Source organism: Camelus bactrianus, chromosome 4, assembly GCF_048773025.1.
Source record: "Camelus bactrianus isolate YW-2024 breed Bactrian camel chromosome 4, ASM4877302v1, whole genome shotgun sequence".
NCBI lineage: Eukaryota > Metazoa > Chordata > Mammalia > Artiodactyla > Camelidae > Camelus > Camelus bactrianus.
Window position 1 is genome coordinate 41,101,955 of NC_133542.1, and position 20,349 is coordinate 41,122,303.

The following is a 20,349-nucleotide window of genomic DNA, read 5'->3' on the forward strand; positions in this document are numbered from 1 at the left end:
GTGGAAATGGGACCCTGCCTATGTTTGCCGTGACATGTTGATGGCAACAGGGAGACCTGATATGAGCTGCCAAGTTTAAACGCAAGTTATTGGTGCTTAGGACTGAGAGTTCAGGGATGGTCTTGGCTTTTAGGTTCTGCTGGATCCAGATGCTCAAATGATATCATAAGGAAGCCATCTCCATCTTTTTGGCTGGACTTTCCTCTGAACTCTCGCCTCAGGTAGGTCTCTCCCAGCCTGGTGGCAAGATGATTGCCAGAAACTCCACGCTTATCCGTATCTACTGGCAACCTTAGTAGCAAGAGAACTTCTTCTGTTTGATAGTCCAGCAAAAGCTCCAAGATTGAGTCTGATGAATTATCCCTCCCTGAACTGATTCCTTATGACCAGAGGAACAAAATACTGGGATTAACAGACACACTATACCCTATATAAAACAGATAAACAACAAGGACCTACTGTATAGCACAGGGAAATATATTCAATTTCTTTTAATAACCTATAATAGAAAATAATCTAAAAAGAAAAATTATATATGTATATATATAACTGAATCACTTTGCTGTACACATGAAACTAACATTGTAAATCAACTTCACTTCAATAAAATTTTTTTAATTAAAAAAATAGTTTTATATTTTGCATAGCAGAGGTTATTGGCCTGAAAATATCATTCCCAAAACAAAGTCTCAAAACCCCTGTTCTTTCAGCAAAGAAAGGCACACTCCTTTCCCCTCCAGGCAAGGAAGCTGGGCAGTCATTCTCAATTAGCCAGTGGGTTTTGCCTTAGCGGGGGTATCTGGCAGGATCTGGAGACATTTCTGGTTGTCACAGCTAGGGGGGGAGAGGGCTCTCGTGGGTGGAGGCCCGGGATGGTGTTATACATCCTACGACGGCGCAGGACAGCCCCCACAAAGACGGATTACCCAGCCCCAAATGTCAGTAATGGTCGAGTAACCCCGGACTAAGCCCGTCTGAGATTCTTAAGAAGTGTGTAGAGAGAGAAAAAGCAAGTGTGTGTTGGAGTAGGCCTGGAGAAGGGACGCCAGCACGTAACGACGCCCCGGGTCAGCACATAATGAATGGAGTTTCTGTGGCGCTGAATCTTGTCTCAAAGCAGCAAGTGCGAGGGTGAACAATAGACTGGGCCGCGCCCAAGGGCTCAGGCCCCACGGCCTCCCCTCCGCTCGCCCTCCCTCCCTCCCTCCCTCCGGCCTCTCTGTCCCTCCTCCCCGGCTCTTCCCCTCCCCCCTCTTCTCTCGCCTCACACTCTCCTCAAAGGAAGCCACCGCCCCCGCCCAGGTTGGGGCTGAGACAGATAAACTGAGGTGGTAAGTGGCTGCAGAGCTCACTCGTCCCCCTGCCCCGAGCCCGGCCCGAGGCCTGGCCTGCAAGGCGGCAGTTGCTGGAGTTTTAGCTCCCCACTGCAGCGGGCACCCAGGAGGCAGCTGGGGAGAATGAGGAGCCAGGCTGGACCGTTTAATCCACTTCTGTACTCCCTCAGAGCTTTACTCACACTTTGTCCTCTAGAACAGGGCCTCTCCAGTGTTGTTTAAGAGTCGCTTGAGAGCTGGTTAATGCCCAGACTCCTGGGCTGGCCTCCAGAGATTCCGGGGGTCCACGATGTCCAACACGTCCCAGTTTGCCTGGGATTTTCCCAGGTTTAGCACTGGTTAAGCCCTGCATCCCAGCAAGCCCTGGCGGCTGGTTGTCCTGGGTAGGGCCCGAGATTTTGTGTTGCTGAGTCTCCCAGGTGATGCTGACGCTGACCACACTGCCAAACCATGCGGTTTCACCGCACGAGGCCTATGAGTTTCACCTGTGCGCCCAGGTCGAACCCCAATTAAATCATCTTCAGAAAGGTTTCCCAGGACTCCCTGTTCTCCCCCTCCCCCAACTCTGCAACAATCGTGGTCACAACTCACACGGCAATGTGATGGATGCATTTGGGGTTTTTTTTCTGCTTAGGGACATACTTCAAGTTCCCTTCAGGGCAGGAATCTCATTTTCACATCTTTCCCACTGCACGGGAATCCATCGCACCAAACACACAGAAGATACTAAATTGATTTGTTGAAAGAACACAGCTACCGCTTCCTGAGTGCTTACCAGGCACCAGGAACTGTGCGAAGCACTTTACAGAGCTTAACTCGTGTCAACCTCACAACAGCCCTGTGTGGTAGGTGCTGTTATTTCCCCCATTTTACAGATGAGGAAACTAAAGTACGAAAAATGTACATGAGGTAGCCACAGAACTGGGAAGTGGTGGTGTCAGAGGGCAGGTTCTTGTCTCGTCGGAGAAAGAATTCAGAGACGAGACACAGAGGCCAAGAAAGTAAAGCGAGGATTTATTAAGCGATAGTACGCTCTAAGGGGAGAGCAGGCAGGCTCAGGTGAGCAGTTGCGCTGAATTTCTTTGGAAGGCTGGTTACAAAGGGTGTAAACATAAATGGGCAGACTGTTCATTAGGCAGGGAGGGGTTTAGGGTTGTGTTTCCTGATTTTCATCTCAGCCCCACCTTCCCAAGGGGAGAAGGGATTTTTGTCCCTTTTTTTTTTTTTTTAATGCAGGTACTGGGGATTGAACCCAGGACCTCATGCGTGGTAAGCACAGGCTCTATCACTGAGCTATGCACCTCACTGCCTTTGTCCTTGTTTATTCTTGACTGGAAGTGTCATGGTATCGGTGCATGATGGGTACTCCTAATCTGCAAGGCTAATTTTATTATAATGAGGACATAATGAGCAGAATGTTATATTCAGATATGGGATATTCTCATCTTTTCCCACTTTTCTTTGCCTCCGGGACACTTGTCACTCCCAAAATGTGTGGTTTCCTATCAGTCCAGAGGTTCCTGCTTTTCTTTTTCTGCCCAAGACCCCCGTTGTTCACAAAATGTATGGTTTCCTGCCATTTGGCCTGTGCCTCTCTTTCTCTGCTCATATTTAGCTACCTGCCTGTTCTAACAGTCGAACTGTGATTTTTAACTCCAGTCTGATATCAGAGCCCACAATCTTATCTATTACGCTATGCTACCTACAGTGAACAAATGAATACGTAAGTGGACCCGATGCAGGAATCACTACTATTTATTGAGACTGTTTTTCACTTTTTCTTTGGAGTCCATGTGCCTGAACTGTGCTTGTGTTTTCAAAATAGATTCACAATGTCTTTCTGGGAATAATGCCTGGCTGTTTAATTTTAACTTTGAATCTGCACTGAACACTGATTCACCATTGTTTATGACAACTTTTCAGTCCAAGAAAAAGTAGGAGATATTCTGAGTGAAAGACGTGTTTGCTTGGCATCACTTTGAGAGATACTGTCCACAATTCTATGGAAATCCAGTCTCATCCATGGGACTAATAAGGCTTCTGGCTCCATTGATGAGCACATGACCAAGGCCTGGCCAATGAGGAAATTCCATCCTTTAACCAGAGAGATAGGTTCGGGGGATGCTAAACCAAATTCTTCCTGAAACTTCTCTGAGCCACCTGAAAGTCTGTGTTCCCCTTTCTCTAGGCTAATAAGTTTGAAAATATGAAATAACCTAGGGCCAGTGGTGGCCATTTTTACAAAAACATGAAACATCTCTACCTGAGTACGATACCAACATAGACAGGATGTGAGCAAAGAGATGGAAAGAGAATCCTCCTCGCGTGATTTGAACCCATAAATCCAGACTCCCATTTACCGACACAATACATTTCCTTGTTTAAGCCAACGTAGATTGGATTTCTATCATTTGCAACCAAAAGAATTAAGACTAATATACTTTACCCAGGAGAAATGAAGAGGTGAGTATTAGTGGGTAGGAAAAATTGAAAACCTTAGTTTCCATTAATAATTATTTTATAGTGCCCCAGTGTTTCAATAGCTATTTTATGACTTTCTGTAAGCAAGACTAAAGGTAAATGGCCATCGAATTATTCCTACTTTGTCACAAAAATAAGCTGAACATGGGCCAAGAAGTAGTAAATAATTAATGAGCAAACAGGTCTTTTTAGGGTTGGCTTGGGGATTGTGTTTTGGTTTGATCTTCTACCTAATTTTCTTGATTGTGTCTTTAGTTATTACTTAAGGATCAGATAGGTTTAAAAACACGCATGCATTAGTACATTTTTAGGTGTAGCAAATTTACAAAATTTTCTGACTATGTAGAAGAATTAAATATCTCCTGAACCAGTTCTTATAACAAGCTGTTATCTCTTTGATACAGTGTCAGTTGATTATTAAAAGTCAACTTTTTAGAAAGACCAGTATTTGCATCAAGATCATTTCACTGAATCTGAAGAAATAAAAACTACAAGGGTATTGCTAATAAGCACTTGCACTGGAGAAGTTAGAGAGCAAAGGGATCTTGGTCAGTGATTACATAAACTACAGGACTTCTCCGTCTGAGCGTTGTTTGTTTCTGTTTGGATGATTATTTAAGGGTGACATGGTTTCCCTCTAGCCACTGTCTTTATTTTCTTTGTCTCTTTAATCATTACGTAAGCCATGCACTGCCTAGGACCCTGAGGTCCCGAATTGCCTTATAAGGAACTAGTTCCGAATGACCTGCTTGCCAGTGCAAACATGTCTGACAGGTTTAGTGATTCCACAGCCCACATAGGGAGCTTACCCAGCCACGCACAGTCTCCCCTGCAGTGGGACATAGCCAAGCCCAGGGTTATTTCTGATTTCAAATCCTGACTTGGCTTCAAGGTTACCTTCCAAACTCCCCTGACAAATGCTGTCAGTCAATTCATGCCTTCTTTCCTTCCTTCAAAATTTTTGTTGGGGTCTGCAGCTGGGCTCACAGAAATGAGTAAGACGCTGCGTCTCGATGGAACTCCTAGTGCTTTCAGGGAGACAGATCTATGGACATGTTTACGTGTACCCTAAAAGGACTTACGTGGGGTCCACTGGCTCTGGGGTCACAGAGGAGTAGAGCTCTTTGGGACAGAGTGTATTTTCTCTACTACAAACATTTTCTTGATGACTGTGCTAGTATTTAATCCCCTTCCTTGGAAATAGTCCTTTCTCAGAATACTTCTATATAAAATTAAAAATAGATTTCTAGCTCTCTGTGGTATGTAACTCTAATACAACTAAAAATTTCCCTACTTTCTATTTTAGAAGTTGTTCAAATGTACAACAAATGTGAAAGACTATTACAAGGAACACCTGTAAATGTGTCACTTCGATTCATTCATTGTTAATATTTCCCCCCATACTTGCTTTTTCTTTTCTCCCTATCTCAAAATGTGTATTTGCTAAACTATTTGAAAGTAAGTTGCAGACATCATGATACTTCTCCCCTAAATAATTCAACCAATGTTGCCTAAGAATAAGGACAGGCTCTTATAAAAACCCAATATAATCATCTAGGAAATCTAACAATTCTATAATTTAATGTACAGTATATATTCAAACTTACCCAGTTGCCTCAAAAATATCTTTTATAGCTTTAAAAAAAAATCCCAAGATATAACCAAGGCTTATGCACTGCATTTGGTTTTTACCTTCTTAGTCTCTTTAATCTAGTGTGGTCCTCCTGCCTTTTGCTGTTTTTCATGCTATTGATTTTTTGACAAGTTCAAGCCACTTGTAGAATATCCTACAGTTTCAGTTTATCTGAGGGTTTATTATTATTTGACTCCAGTTTAAAAATACCTGCAAGCAGACTACAGGTCATTGGGTAGTTCTTATTTCGTCATATATTAGTAGCTATGTAGTGGGAATATGATTTAAATTTTGAAACTCATACATTAAAACAAGCCCAAACCAAGAAAACAGTTGATTTCTTTCCTGTTTGATGAGAAGAGCCAGTGATTTAAGGTCTTATTATTCAGAGCGTGGTCAGCAGACCTTCTTAGACATTCAAAACCCTCGACCCCTCCCCAGATCTATCGAATCAAAATCTGCATTGTAACAATATCCCAGGTGATTCCTATGTGCGTTAAAGCCTGAGAAGTACCCAGCTGAAGATACTAACTGGAGGAGGGGCATCTGGCATACTGGGTTTTTCCAAGTCAGTTAAAGGTTTATTTGCGGCAGACTCTCCTAGGACATAATATCCATTTCCTCTTTTTCCTGACTAACAGGAAAAAAATCATACCTAGCTAAAAAGCTGCATTTTCAATCTTCTTGAAGTTAAAAGTTGCCAGGTGACACAGTTCTGGCCAATTAGATGAAAATGAAAGTCATGGGGGTGGGGGGTTAAAAAAGAACCCGGATTCACCTGGCATGCACAGTTTGCCCTTCCCTGTCTTTCTTTCTGGTTCATGGACAAGAAAGGTAGTGGACGTGGAGGTGCTATTTGGGACGCCAGAGCCTCGAACTACATGCTAAGGATGACTGCGTGGCCGGAGCCTTAAAGAACCGTGGTCTGCCGACCCTCGCACCACTTTCATGCAGGTAAAATGAAGCCTCTGGTTTAAGTCTCTGCTCAATTGAGTTCTCTGTTACTCATCGTCAGACTGAATCCCTAACTGATACGCTGTTTGAAGGACTTCTGGATGGAAGATTTGGAGGAACTGCTGGTATAGAGTTGCAAATATGAAGAGAGGTAGATTCTTTCTTGCTTTTTTTTTTTTTTTTTTTGCTTCATTTATATTTTGTCCATTAAGAGAGACTGAAATGTGAAATGTATTCCTTTCCCACTGGCGAACAGGGACAGCTAGTCTCCTCCAGGGGTCTGTCATGCAGGAGACAGATTCCCCCCGCAAGAGCATTTTCATTGAAATTTTGGATCCACAGATAGGTAGTAATACACACCTTTGCTGCATGTGAAGCCTATCTCCTACTAACAAGGGTGAACCAAAGACTTGCTCTGTGTTGAAAGTGTTTTTCCTTCTCGTGTGACGGCAATTCTAGTCCCCTTTGGTGGCTCATTATCTCTGTTAATTTCTTTAGATTTTACTGAAGAAAAGGAAGATTGTGTGTGTGTGTGTGTGTGTGTGTGCGCGCGCGCGCGAGCACTCGCGTTCACATTATGGAGTATGTATTCAAATTGTTATGCATCTTGTTCTGAAAACAGTTTGAGACAGTTCTTACATCTCAGCTTTCATCACCATTCAAAACTGACCTTTGCACAGAAGATTTGGTCTCTAGAACTTTGGCTCCTTTCCCACTAGGTATAATTAATTCCTGCTTGCACGTAGTAAGTTCTCACTCATCTTTGAAGCCCCTCCCCTACCCCATAGTATACTGGTAAGTGCCTTGCACTCAGTAGAAGAGTTAAATATTTGTTGAGTGAATCTGTTTGTCAAACATTTATTAAGCACTTTACTTGCAGGGACTGCACCTGGCCACAGGGGTTGGCAAACTTTTCTATAAAGGGCCAGTTAGTAAATATTTTAGCTTTGTGAATCGAGACAAAAGTGAGTATATTATGTAGGCACTTATTTGACCGTTTAAAATGTAACCATTTAAAAATGTAGAAACTACCCTCACTTCACACCATACATAAAAACTAACTCAAAATGATTCAAAGACTTTAAAATAAGAACTAAAACTATAAAACTCTTAGAAGGAAACATAGGTGTACCACTTCATGCTCATGTATCAGGCAATGGTCTTTTAGATATAACACCAAAAAGTGAGAACAACAACAAAATAGATAAACTGAAAAAAACAAAAAATAGGTAAATCTGACTTTACCAAAACTGAGCATTTTTATGCACCAAAGGAAACTATTAAAAAAGTAAAAAGGCAACCTACAGAAGGGGATAAAATATTTGCAAATGATACCTGATAAAGGTTTAATACCCAGAATATAGAAGGAATTCCTGCAAGTCAACCAGAAAAAGACAACCCAACTTAGGATTTTTAAATGGGCAAAAGACTTGAATAGACATTTCTCCAAAGACAATACACAAAAGTTTGAAAAGATGCTCACATCATTGGTCATTAAGGAAATGCAAATCAAAACCATGATGAGATTCCACTTCACATCTACTAAGATAGGCTTTTTTTTTCTTAAGGAAAACGAATGTTGGCAAGGATGTGGAGAAATTAGCACATCCTTGACAGTAGAATGCAAAATGGTGCAACCACTATGGAAAACAGATAGGCAATTCCTCAAAAAGTTAAACATACAGTTGCCTAACAACCCAGCAATTTCACTCCTACAACCCAAGAGTTCTAACTGACGTAAACACTTTCCAAAGCAATTTCAGGTTCATTATCTCATTTGATTCTCCTAACACCTGAGGCTGGTGGCAGAGAGAGGGCTGGAACCAGATCTCGCTTGTCCCTACGAGGCACTTTTCTGTCATGTTGTACAGCCTCGTGGAGGGGGCTGCTCGGTACACAGTAGCCTTTGCTACTGGAACAGATGTGTCCAGTCTCAGCTAAAGTCAAGGGCACTCTCAGTGCTGGGAAGAGTTTCTTCATGATGCAGCCAAATGCTGAGGACTGGATCCAGAGAAAATAAATGAAAAAGGAAAGGCTGTTATGCATTAATGTGATCAAACTGCATGATTTATTTGCTTAATGGTGGCTGAAAAAGAGTATGGCATTTAATCATTCCCTTCTATTCAAGTCCTGTGTCGATGCTTTTCAATTCAACCAACGAGATAATTTAACAGTGGGGGAGGGTGTAGCTCAAGTGGTAGAGCACATGCTTAGCCTGCACGAGGTCCTGGGTTCAATCGCCAGTACTCCCTCCAAACATGAATAAGTAAACCTAATTACCTCCCCACCAAAATAATAAAAATGAAGAAAATAAAAAAAAAAATTAACAGAGGATTCTTTTGATTTCCACATGCTGCAATTCATGGAAAAATTAAGAAAAAGTCGTAACACCAGTCACCAAAGACCACATACTGCAGATTTTATTTGTACAGAAGGTCCAGAATAGGCAAATCCAGAGAGGCAGAAAGTAGGTTAGTGCTTGCCAGGGGCTGGGGAGAGGAAGAGGGGAGTGACAGCTAATAGGTGCAGGTTTCTTTCCGCGGTTATGAAATGTTCTAAAATTAGATTATGGTAATGATTGCACAACTCTGTAAATATACTGAAAACCACTGAATTGTGTACTTTAAATGGTGAATTTTTTTTTTTGCCTTGTAAATGATAGCTCAACAAAGCTGTTAGTAAAGGAACAACTCACAGGAACCATTCCTGTTCTGTTTCTTAGCCCACTTTCTAATGTTAATCGGAAACACAGATAACTTTTATTTAATATCGACCACAGGCCAGTCATTGTATTATTCATCCCAACAATACTATTAGGTAAGCATTGTTATTATCCCATCGTACGGAAGAGGAAACTGAGGCTCAAGGTATTATATCATTTGCTCAGCATTACATAGCAACTTAGGAGGTTAAAGAGCTAGGAATTAAAGCCATATCTATCTGATCCTGATCCTAAAGTTTTGGGCTTAAAATTTTGATTTATTCTTTGATGATTTGTTTTGTTGTTGTTATGGTATGTATGGTAAGGACTGTTTACTGAAAACAGGCAGACGCCTCCTGGTTTTGGGAATATCCGAAATACACGTCTTGATGAAGCAGTTATGAGGTCTCCTGTTACTACTTTAGCAGAGGCTCCCTTTGTGGGTAGCAGAATGGCTGGATCATTTCACTAGAGACCAAGGAGATAAAATGACACAACTTCTCCTGCACCCGCCAGCTTTTTAAAACACTCAGTACAGTTGTCTGTTTGAAAGTTAGCCTGTAGACTTGTGGGTCTGCCTGAGCTTGTAACTCTGGGAAGCCGGTTTGGATAAAATTGTGCACTCAAAGTCTTTTGGAGCTGGACACTTTGGCCTCTACTACATTGAAAACTCTCAAGATTTCCCTGTGTTTCAAAGACTAGCTTCTTTGGAAACCACTAGAGAGACGCCCCTACATTGTACGTTTAAATATGCTGGTTCTCTTTTCTTTCTGCAAAATACCGACTTGGATTAACAGGATGTAAGTGGTACTATTTGGCAGAGTATAAAATCTGTCCTAAATCTCCCCATATTTGGCAATGCAGTGTTCTCTCTTTCTCTCCTTTAGCAGATTTCCAATTGCACTTCATAGATGGATGTCAGCTGGTCCTTTTTTCCTGTTATATAAACTTGAGAATGATTATTTGGACTATGTTTCAAACCATTCTTCCTTGAACTTCAACCACCAAACACTGTTAAAATGCACCAGAAACTCTAACTGTAATTCTTTACCAGAGTTTAGAAACACCACTTGACGCCTTTCAGTGCCTGGAATTCCATTTCTCTGCCTATAGATCTTCAGATTTAGAAGCTCTTTTCTTTCTGTGTATGCCTTGACTCTCTTTTATTGCCTCATTGCTGCCCAGTAACCCAGCTTCCCTCTCATTGAGAGAGAGAGAGAAAAAGAGACAGGTGAGCCAGGGGAAAAAAAAAGGGTTTGAACCTGGAACCTTGGGAACTTTTTTTTCAGATAGAGTTCACGCTTGAAGAACTCTATTCTCTATTTTGTAGAATAGAGGCTCGGCCAACATCCACCAGTGCAGAAACTGACGGTGCAGGTCACCCAGTAGCTGCTGAATAAAGAACGCTTTTCCCAGCACAGTTGCTAAGACAGAGATCTGAGGAATGGTGGGTGTGCGTGTGGTTGGTGGCTAAGAATAGTTTGATGTATTTGCTATCACCGAATAGCAGCCCCTCCCTCCACTAATTGACAATCACCATCTACTTTGCATAATGACTATTTCCAGAGAGACAGTTCACACTTGTGGCTTTTCTCCCTTATTCTCTAGCATGTTTCCATATGAGCAGGATTTCTTGAAAACACCATAGACAGGGGCTCGTGCTGGCTCACTGGTGGGCAGAGCAGGGCTTCCGGGGTCTCTGGCTACAAGGTACGGGAGGTCCCAGAGCTGGTGTCAGCCTGCTGGTGGGTTTGCTGGGTCCGGGGACCAGTGCTGGCCCACTGGTGGGCAGAGATGGGCCTCAGGGTCTCTGGCTGCAGGACCCTGGGGAGTCCAAGGCTAGTGCCAGCATATCGGTATATGGGGCCAGGTCATGGGGTGGCTGTGGGCCCAGGGGGTCTTAAAGCTGCAGGCCTGCTGGTGGGTGAGGCTGTGTTCACCTGGCTAGTTGCTCAGCCTGAGGCATTCCAGTACTGGTGCCAACAGGCTGATAGGTAGGGCGGGTCCCAGTGCTGATAAGCTCTAGGGAAGATTACAAGATGGCTTTGCCAGCACCAGTGCCCACTTGGTTGAATGAGCTCCCAGAATGACTGCCACCGGTGTCTGTGTTCCCAGGGTGAGCCCCACTTGTCTCCTGTCTCTCTGAGGGGGCTCTCCAAGATCAGCAGGTGGGGCTGACCTAGGCCCCTCCCAAAGTACTGCTTCTGCCCTGGGTCCTGGAGTGTGTGAGATTCTGTGTGCACCCTTTATAAGTGGAGTCTCTATTTCCCAGAGCTCTCTGGGTCTTCTGCAGTTAAGCCCCACGGGCCTTCAAAGCCAAACATTCTAGGGGCCTGTCTTCCCAGAGCAGGACTCTCAGGCCGGGGAGCCCAGTGTGGGGCTCTGGCCCCTTGCTGCCTGGGGAGAGCCTCTGCAGCTGTAATTAGCCTCCCACTGGTGGGTCACCTGCCCACAGGTAGGGGTCTTGACTACACTGCATCTCTGACACACCTGCCTGTCTCAGTGCGGTTCCTTCTTTATATCTTGAGTGTAGAATACCTTGTCTGCTACTCTTTTGGTTTTGCTCATCCATAGCTGCTCTGTAAACAGCTGTCATTTTGGTGTGCCCATGGGAGGAGGTGAGCTCAGGGTCTTCCTACTCTGCCGTCTTCTGTACCTGTTGGCTTTGAACAGTCTTTCATCCGCCAGCATGTCATGTAGACAGGTGAATGTGAGTCTGGCGCCAGGCTCATAGATATTAATTTAGGAATCGTTAGCACACAGGTGGTAGTTGAACTCTCTCTCCTCAGTGAGTTGAAAGAAGAGAGGAGAGGCGAGGAGTAAGCCTCAAAGCTCTCCAGCATTTAACGGCTTGGTGAACCTGAAAAGAAAATGGAGGCCAAGGAAACAAGAAAAGCAGGGAGAAATTTAAAAAAAAAAACACTTTATTTCAAGAAGGAAAATGTAGTCCTGGATGTTCTGAAATGTGAAATAAGGTCTGAAGAACATCTTTTGTATTTGGTGCCACAGTGGTCATTGCTGAGCTCAGTGAGCGGCCACACTGGAGGAGGTTAAAGGGTGAGAAAAAGTGAGGAATAAAAAAAAAAATATGGACAATGCTTTTGAGCAATTGTTGTGTAGAGAAGAAGAGTGGTGACTGGAGGAGAGTAAGGGGTTAAAGGTGAACTAGGTTAAGCTGGTGATGGTGTTGAGCATTCCTCATATCCTGGACTTATTTCCTGATCATGCCACCAGTTACTGAGAGAGGTATTAATTTCCTGCAAATAAAATTTTGTCTACTTTTTTCAATTCTGTCAGTTTTTGTTTCCTGTATTTTAAAGCTCTATTATTAGGTACAGATATATTTAGGATAATGTCTTCTGGATGAGTGGACTTCTTTGCCATTATAAAATGTTCTTATTTATATTGGATAATGTTCCTGAAGTCTACCTTTTCAAATATTAATATAGGCAGCTTTTTTAAAAAGTTAACTTCCACATTATATATTTTCTCATCTTTTTACTTCTTTAAGAATAGATTTATTTTTTAGGGAAGTTTTAAGTTCACAGCAAAACTGAGCAGAAGAGTCCTACTCCCCTCCCACAGCCTTTCCCACTATCAACATCCCCCAGCAGAGTGGTACGTTTATTATAATCGATAAAGCTTCATGGACACATTATCACTCAAAGCCCGCAGGTCACCTTAGGATTCGCTCTTGATGTATATTCTGTGGACCTGCTCAGTTCAATCCCATGTTGTTCAAGGGTCAGCTGTGCTTTTATTTTCCTCTCCTGTCTTTTTGCTATTGCTGCCATGCCTTTTACTTTTACATGTTATAAACTCTACAATATACTATTTTTGCTTCCAACAGTTAATGATCTTCTAAAGAAACACAAAAAGAGAAAAAAATGTTTATGTTCACTCACATAGTCACTGCTTCAGTTTTCTTTAGTCTTTTGTGAGAGAGAGGTCCAAGTGTTCATCTGGTATATTCCTTTTGTCTGAAGAAATACCTTTTAACATTTATTACAGTGCACGTCTACTTGTAGCACATTCTCAGCAATTTTTTTTTCCTCCAAAGAAATATTTATCTTTAATTTTTTAAGGATTTCTCCTCCTACTGGATATGGATATTTGGGCTGTTTTTTTTTTTTTTTCAAGCACTTTAAACATAGCATTCCATTGTCATAATAGTTTCAGATAAGACGTGTCTGTTAATTTTTATCTTAGTTCCTCTGGATATGATGTGACTTATTTCTTTGGCTACTATTAAGTCCTTTTCCCCCCTATTATCACTGGTTTCCAGTAACTTGGTTATGATGGGTCTTAGTGTGACTTTTTGTTTATCATTCTGGGGTTTGTTGAACTTTTGAATCTGCAAGTTTAATGTGTTCATAAAATTTAAGTGGGCTTTTTTTTCAAACATTTTTTCTTTCTCTCCCCATCTCCTCCTTTCCTTTACCCACACCCCCATTCTAGGAATCCATTTATATCAATTTGCTCTAAATGTCATCAGTGAAATTTTAATTTCAGGTATTGTGTTTTTCAGTTCTAGTAGTCTTGTTACTTGGTTCCTTTCATGTCTTCCATTTTTTTCCAAGTTTTTAAAATTGAGATTTAATTCACATACAGCATTATATTAATTTCAGGTGTACAACACAATGAGTTAGTATTTGTTTATATTGCAAAATGATTACCACAATAAATCTAGTTAACACCTGTTAGCGTACAGAGCTCTAGAATTTTTTCCTGTGGTAAGAACTTTTAAGATCTATTCTTTTAGCAATTTTTAAATATGCAGTACACTATTATTAACTACAGTTTCAGGCTGTACAGTACATCCCTATGACTTATTTTATAACTACAAGTTTGTATTTTTTGACCCCTTCCTCTTATTTTGCCCACTACCCAACCCACGCCCCCAACAGATTGATAGCAACCATTAATCTGTTCTTTGTATCTATGAGCTTGGGTTTTTGTTTGTTTGGTTTTTGTTTTAGATATCACATAAGAGTGAGATCATACCATATTTGTCTTTCTCTGACTTATTTCACTTATGAGAAGGCCCTCAAGATCCATCCATGTTGCTGCAAATGGCAAGATTTCATTTTTTTCTGGCCAAAAAATAATCCATTGTGTATATATACCATGTTTCTCTATCCATTCATCCACTGTTGAGCACTTAGGTTGTTTTCATATCTTGGCTTTAAAAAAAATACGCTACAATGAACATAGGGGTGCAGATATCTTTTTGAGTTAGTGTTTTCATTTTCTTCAGATAAATACCCAGAAGTGGAACTGCTGGATCATATGGTAGCTCTATTTTTCATTTTTTGAGGAAATTCCACACTGTTTTCCATACTGGCTCAACCAACTGACATTCCCACTTCTCTTGTCTTTTTGGTAACGGACATTCTAATAAGTGTGAGGTGATATCCCATTGTGGTTTTGATTTGCATTTCCCTGATAATTAGTGACGTGCCTCTTTTCATGTACCTCTTGGTCATCTTATGTCTTCTTTGGAAAAATGTCTATTCAGATCCTCTACTCTTTAAAAAAAAATCAGATTGTTTATTTTTTGCTATTGAGTTGTACGAGTTCTTAATATAATTTGAATATTAACTCCTTAGCAGATACATGATTTGCAATGCTTTCCTCCATTGAATAGGTTACCTTCTAATTTACTTTGATTTCCTTTGCCGTGCAAAAGATTTTTGGTTTGATACAGTCCCACTTGTTTGTTTGTTTTTGCTTTTATTGCCTTTGCTTTTGGTGTCAGATTAAAAAAAAAAAAAAAAGATCACCAAGGCCAATGTCAAGATTTACTGTCAATGTTTTCTTCTACAAGTTTTATGCTTTTGGATTTTACATTCAAGTCTTTAATCCATTTTGAGTTAATTTTTGTATATGGTGTAAGGTAGTGGTCCAGTATCATTCTTTTGCACGTGGCTGTCCAGTTTCCCTGTCACTATTTATTGAAGAGACTAGCCTTTCCCCATTGTATATTCTTGGCTCCTTTGTTGTGTGTAGGTTTATTTCTGGGATCTCTATTCTGTCCCATTGATCTATGTGTCTGCTTTTATGCCAGTATTGTACTGTTTTAATTACTATAACTTTGTAATATGGTTTGAAATGAGGGTGTGTGATGATTCCAGCTTTGTTCTTCTTTCTCAAGATTGCTTTAGACATTTGGATTCTTTTGTGGTTCTACATAAATTATTTTATTTCAGTGAAAAATGCCATTTAAATTTTCATAGGGATTGCATTGACTCTGTAGATTGCTTTGGGTAGTATAGTACGGACATTTTAACAATATAAATTATTCCAATTCATGAGCACAGAATATCTTTCCACTTATTTGTCTTCTTTAATTTATTTTATCAATGTTTTACAGTTTTCAGTGTACAGTTCTTTCACTTCCTTGGTTAAATTTATTCCTAGGTATTTTGTTCTTTTTGATGCAACTGTAAATGGGATAGATTCAATTATCTTTCTGACGATTCATTATTAGCGCATAGAAACATAGCAAATTCCTGTATATTGATTTTTTTTATCTTGCAACTTTACTGAATTGTTTACTAGTTCTAACAGTTTTTTGATGTGGTCTTAAGAGTTTTATAATATCATGTCACTTGCAGATAGTGACATTTTTACTTCTTCCTTTCCAACCTTGTTGATTTTTTTTTTTTTTCTTGCCTAATTGCTCTAGAAATTTAAACACTATGTTGAATAAAGGTGGGGACAGTAGATATTCTTGTCTTTCCTGATCTTCAAGGAAGAGCTTTCAGCTTCTCACCACTGAGTGTAATGTTAGCTGTGGGCATGTCATACATAGCCTCTATTATGTTGAGATATGTTTGCTCTATACTTTGTTGAGAGTTTTTAATCACAAATGAATGTTGAATTTTTTCAAATGCTTTTTTGACATCTACTGAGATGATCGTATGATTTTTATCCTTTATTTTGTTGTTGTGGTTAATCACATTGATTTGCTGATGTCGAATCATCTTTGCATTCCTGGAATATACCCCACTTGATCATGCTTTATGATCCTTCAAATTTTAAATGTATTGTTGAATTTGGCTTGCTAATATTTTTAAGGATTTTTTCATATGTATTCATTAGTGATGTTGACCTGTTATTTTCTTTTCTTATGGTCTGTTTTTGGTGTCAGGGTAATGCTGGCCTTGTAACATGAGTTTGGAAAGCTCCCTCTTCTGTTTTTTGGAAGACTTTGAGGAGGATTGTTATTAGTTTGTTTTTAAATGTTTGGTAGAATTCACCAGTCATGACATCTGGCCTGGATTTTTGTTTTTTGGGAGGTTTTTGATTACTGATTGTCTCCTTACTAGTAAAAAGTCTGTTCAGATTTTCTATTTCTTCATGATTCAATCTTTTAGAAGTTTGCATATATATTTCTAGGAAGTTACCCATTTCTTCTAGGTTGTCCAGTTTGTTGGCATATAATTATTCATTATGAACCTTTGAATTTCTGTGTTAGCAGTTAAAATATCTTTTTCCCTTTCTGATTTTGAATTCTCTCTTCTTTTTTTCTTGGTGAGTCTAGTTAAAGATTTGTCAATTATGTTTCTTTTCAAAGAACCAGCTTTTGGTTTCACTGGTCTTTGCTGTTGTCTTTTTAATCTCTATTTTATTTATTTCTGCTTTGATTCTTGTTATTTCCTTCTAGTAATTTTAGGTTTCACTTCTTATTTTTCTAATTTTTTTAAAGGTGTAAAGCTAGGTTCCTTATTTGAGAATTTCTTGTTTCTGGAGGTAGGCATTCATCTCTGTGAATGTCCCTCTTATAACTACTTTGCTGTATCCTATAGGTTTTGGTATTTTGTATTTTCATTTCTCAAGATATTTTTTGATTTCTTTGATTTCTTCATTGATCCTTCGGTTGTTCGGTAGCATGTTTAATCTCCCATATTTCTGATTTTTTCAGTTTTCTTCCTGTAATTGATTTCTAGTTGCATACCATACTTGATATCATTTCAGTCTTCTTAAATTTGTTAGGACTTGTTTTGTGACCTAACTTGATATATACTGGAGAATGGATGTGCACTTGAGAAAAATACATCAGATTTTTATTTAAATACTTGAACATATTTATAATAGCTATTGTAAAGTTCTTGTCTGCTAATTCCATCATCTCAGTCTTTTCCAGGTGTCTTTGCAGTGACCGATTTTCCCCCCTGGTTATGGGTTACGTCTCCTGCTTATTCTCCTGTCTAATTTTTAATTGAATATTGGACATTATGCCTTATCTTGTTGAGTGCTTGATATGTTGTATTTATTTCAGGAGTGTTGGACTTTGCTCTAGCAGTCAGTTATTTGTGGATCAGCTTAATCCCTTTAAAATTTATTTTTCTTTAACATTTACTATGATGGATGGAATAGCCCTTACTTGAGGCTTAATTTAATCGTATTTTTAAAGTATGTTGAGTGAGCTTTCTCCACTTTGTTGTTTAGAACTCAAGCATCTCTCAACTCTGAGAGCTCTGGAAACTGTTAGGCTTACAGTTTCCCAGTTACTTTCTGCCTGGCATCATGCAGTTTTACTCTATGCATCCTTGCTTTTGTCTTGAGCAATAGACTCAAGGTCTGGGACCTTTATGCAGATTTCTGGAACTCTTTCCTTGTGCTACTCCCTTAACTCTGGTAATGTGCCCCATGAATTCCAGCTGTGCCAGCCCTTCTGAATTCTAATCTTTGTGCTCTACTTAGAATTCCTGTTCCTCAATTATAGTTCAGAAAGTATTTGCAGGAAGAGAGCCAAGATGTCATAGGGCTCGTCTCATTTGATTTTGTCAGGGGCCACAATTCTATAATGTCTGTTGTCTAATAGCTGAAAAACTTTGAGTTTTCTAGTTGTTTACATTGGGAAGGTAGATCTGGTTCCCTGTATTCCATTACAGCCAGAATCACCTTCATTCTTTTCACGTATTTTCATTATGGATAGAAGGCTAGACTGGAACTTATTTTCTTCTTGCTCTTGAAAGATGCCATTCCACTGTCTTCTGGATTTGAGAGTTTTTGTTGAAGAGTCAGTTATAAATGTAATTGATTTTTTTAAAAGGTAATTCTTTTCTTTTAACTTTGTTTTTGGGGGGGTAATTAGATTTATTTATTTATTTTTAATGGAGGCACTGGGGATTGAACGCAGGACCTTGTGCTTTCTAAACTTACACTCTACCACTGAGCTATACCTACCCTCCAAGGTAATTCTGTTTTGATATTTCCCACAAAATTTTTCGTTTGATCCATTTTCATTACTTTCACTATTTTTCATTTGCTTTTCAGCATGTTTACTACGTTAAGGCTAGGTATATATTTTTAATTTTTCTTCTTAGGAATCATTGAACCCCTTGAATTTGTGGCTTGACACATTGCATCAATTTGGAAAAGCTTTATCCATTAACTCATTAAAAATTGCTTCTTCACCATTCTCTATTTCTTCTCCTTATGGTATTTCAAATATACATATATATATATAAAATAGCTGAGAACTTTTTTCTCAGCTAAAAAACATAAATATATTATACCTTCTCACTGAAGCCTCTGTCTCTTCCCCTATATACTTGCCATTCTTTTTTTCTGATCACATTTTATCCTTATTACGTTATCATGGTCTGTTTTTAAGTTCACTATTTTATGTCATCATGGTCTGTTTTAAGTTCACTGTTTTTCTCTTCAGTTATTTATCATCTGCAAATAAATCACCTCCTGAGTTCTTAATTTAGATTGCTGAACTTTTTGTTTCCTTTAACGTTCATTATTTCCTTTTCATAGTTATAAGATGTCTTCCTAAATTCAGAATCTTATTCTCTTATCTCATTTTAATCCAAATTCATTTTAAAGCAGAACTTTAGGCCCCACGCATTTCTGGTCCATCGTTACTTTGAGGCTGTAATCTTTGTAGTCCGTCCCGAGGTGAGGTAGCTCACTTGGGTGACGCTGCCTAGTGGGCACTGTACTCTAATACCTGTCCTAATTGTAAAAGGCTAACAAAAATGCCACACTATTTCTTAGCTTCTTCTTTGCCCTTTATGGAACTGATAAACACTGCCAGAGGAAGAGTGGGCCCAAACACTGGACACATTCTTTTGGGCTTTTTCCTTCCTCTCTATTGTGGTTCAGTAACTATACATTATCTTATTAGCTTGTTCGTGATTTTAGAAATCTGTTAATATTTTATCCACTTTTTCTAGATGACCTTGTTGGGATAATTGGTCTGAATTATCTAGTCAGCCATTGCAAGAAATGTCTCATGGGCCAAGTTTAGGTCAAATTTATGGTGGAACTAATCTGCTCCATTTGGTTATTCTCTCCAGCTTCCTTCAGCTTTTTGAGTGTAGGCACGAAGAAATAAATTAGTTGGCTTCATGTATGCAACCAATAAACAAGTTTCTTTGGCACAGATTGAATATAGAGTGTTTCCAAGTTTGTTATTTAGTCCAGGAATGTGACATCTAAGCTGGATAAGGAGGAAAGTGAGGAAAAGAGAGGGCTGGTGAATTGGGAGAAAGTCAAGTGGTAAACAGCCTGAAGAAAACCTTTAGGACAGTTCTTTAGGGCAGTTCAGTGGAAATAACTGGATAAACAACCAGGAATGGAAGTCGTAGTCAGATGCTTGAGTTAGTGCTTTGGAGGTGGAGAAGTTAAAGATTCAAAGAGTGATGATGGAAATGGGTAGCTGGAGTGGAGTAAAGGAGTTACTACTGGAGATGAAAATGTACAGGATCCAAAGTCCAGGCTGCCAGGTAGCTTATCCATCTAGATGCTGAAGGCACCCAGGTTAATATCACAGGAAGTTAACAGATGGAGGAGCAAGGAGGGTACCAGGCGTGTTTACTTCCCAGATCAGAGTCAAAATTTGCAAAGCCTTTATAAATCCCTTCATTCTCTTAAATGGCCTCATCATACCATGTAAGCTCAAAGGTATGAGATCACAGTAATAAGCTGGCCTCTTCTGCTGTTCAAAAGTGCTCCCCTCAGTCTACACCACACGCTTTGGCCCCCTGACCTCCCTAAATCAAGCAAGAGACAAACAGAATTTCAGGTCAACAACGCCCAGTATTAAAACAATAGGGATTGATCACTTTCTCCCTGGTCTGTTCCGTGGATGGTAGCCCATATTTGGTGGATTATGGATTATGTGTAATAATCTGTAGTGCTCACAAACCAGTTTATCCCTCACGCTAGTATTTAACACCACCAGATCTACAAGTGAGTTTACTGAGAAAGTCCCAATGAAAGTAACA

At 39.9% G+C, this 20,349-nt stretch overlaps 1 long non-coding RNA gene across 1 annotated transcript in view; it reads left to right on the plus strand.

The window, feature by feature from the left end:
* The first annotated feature begins 6,158 nt into the window (after positions 1-6,158).
* The window catches only part of LOC123616256 (uncharacterized), a 41,902-nt gene continuing 27,711 nt past the window's right edge, over positions 6,159-20,349 (plus strand). The window contains exon 1 of the long non-coding RNA XR_006724186.2: positions 6,159-6,402. This is a non-coding gene — a long non-coding RNA (uncharacterized LOC123616256). The remainder of the gene's footprint in view (positions 6,403-20,349) is intronic.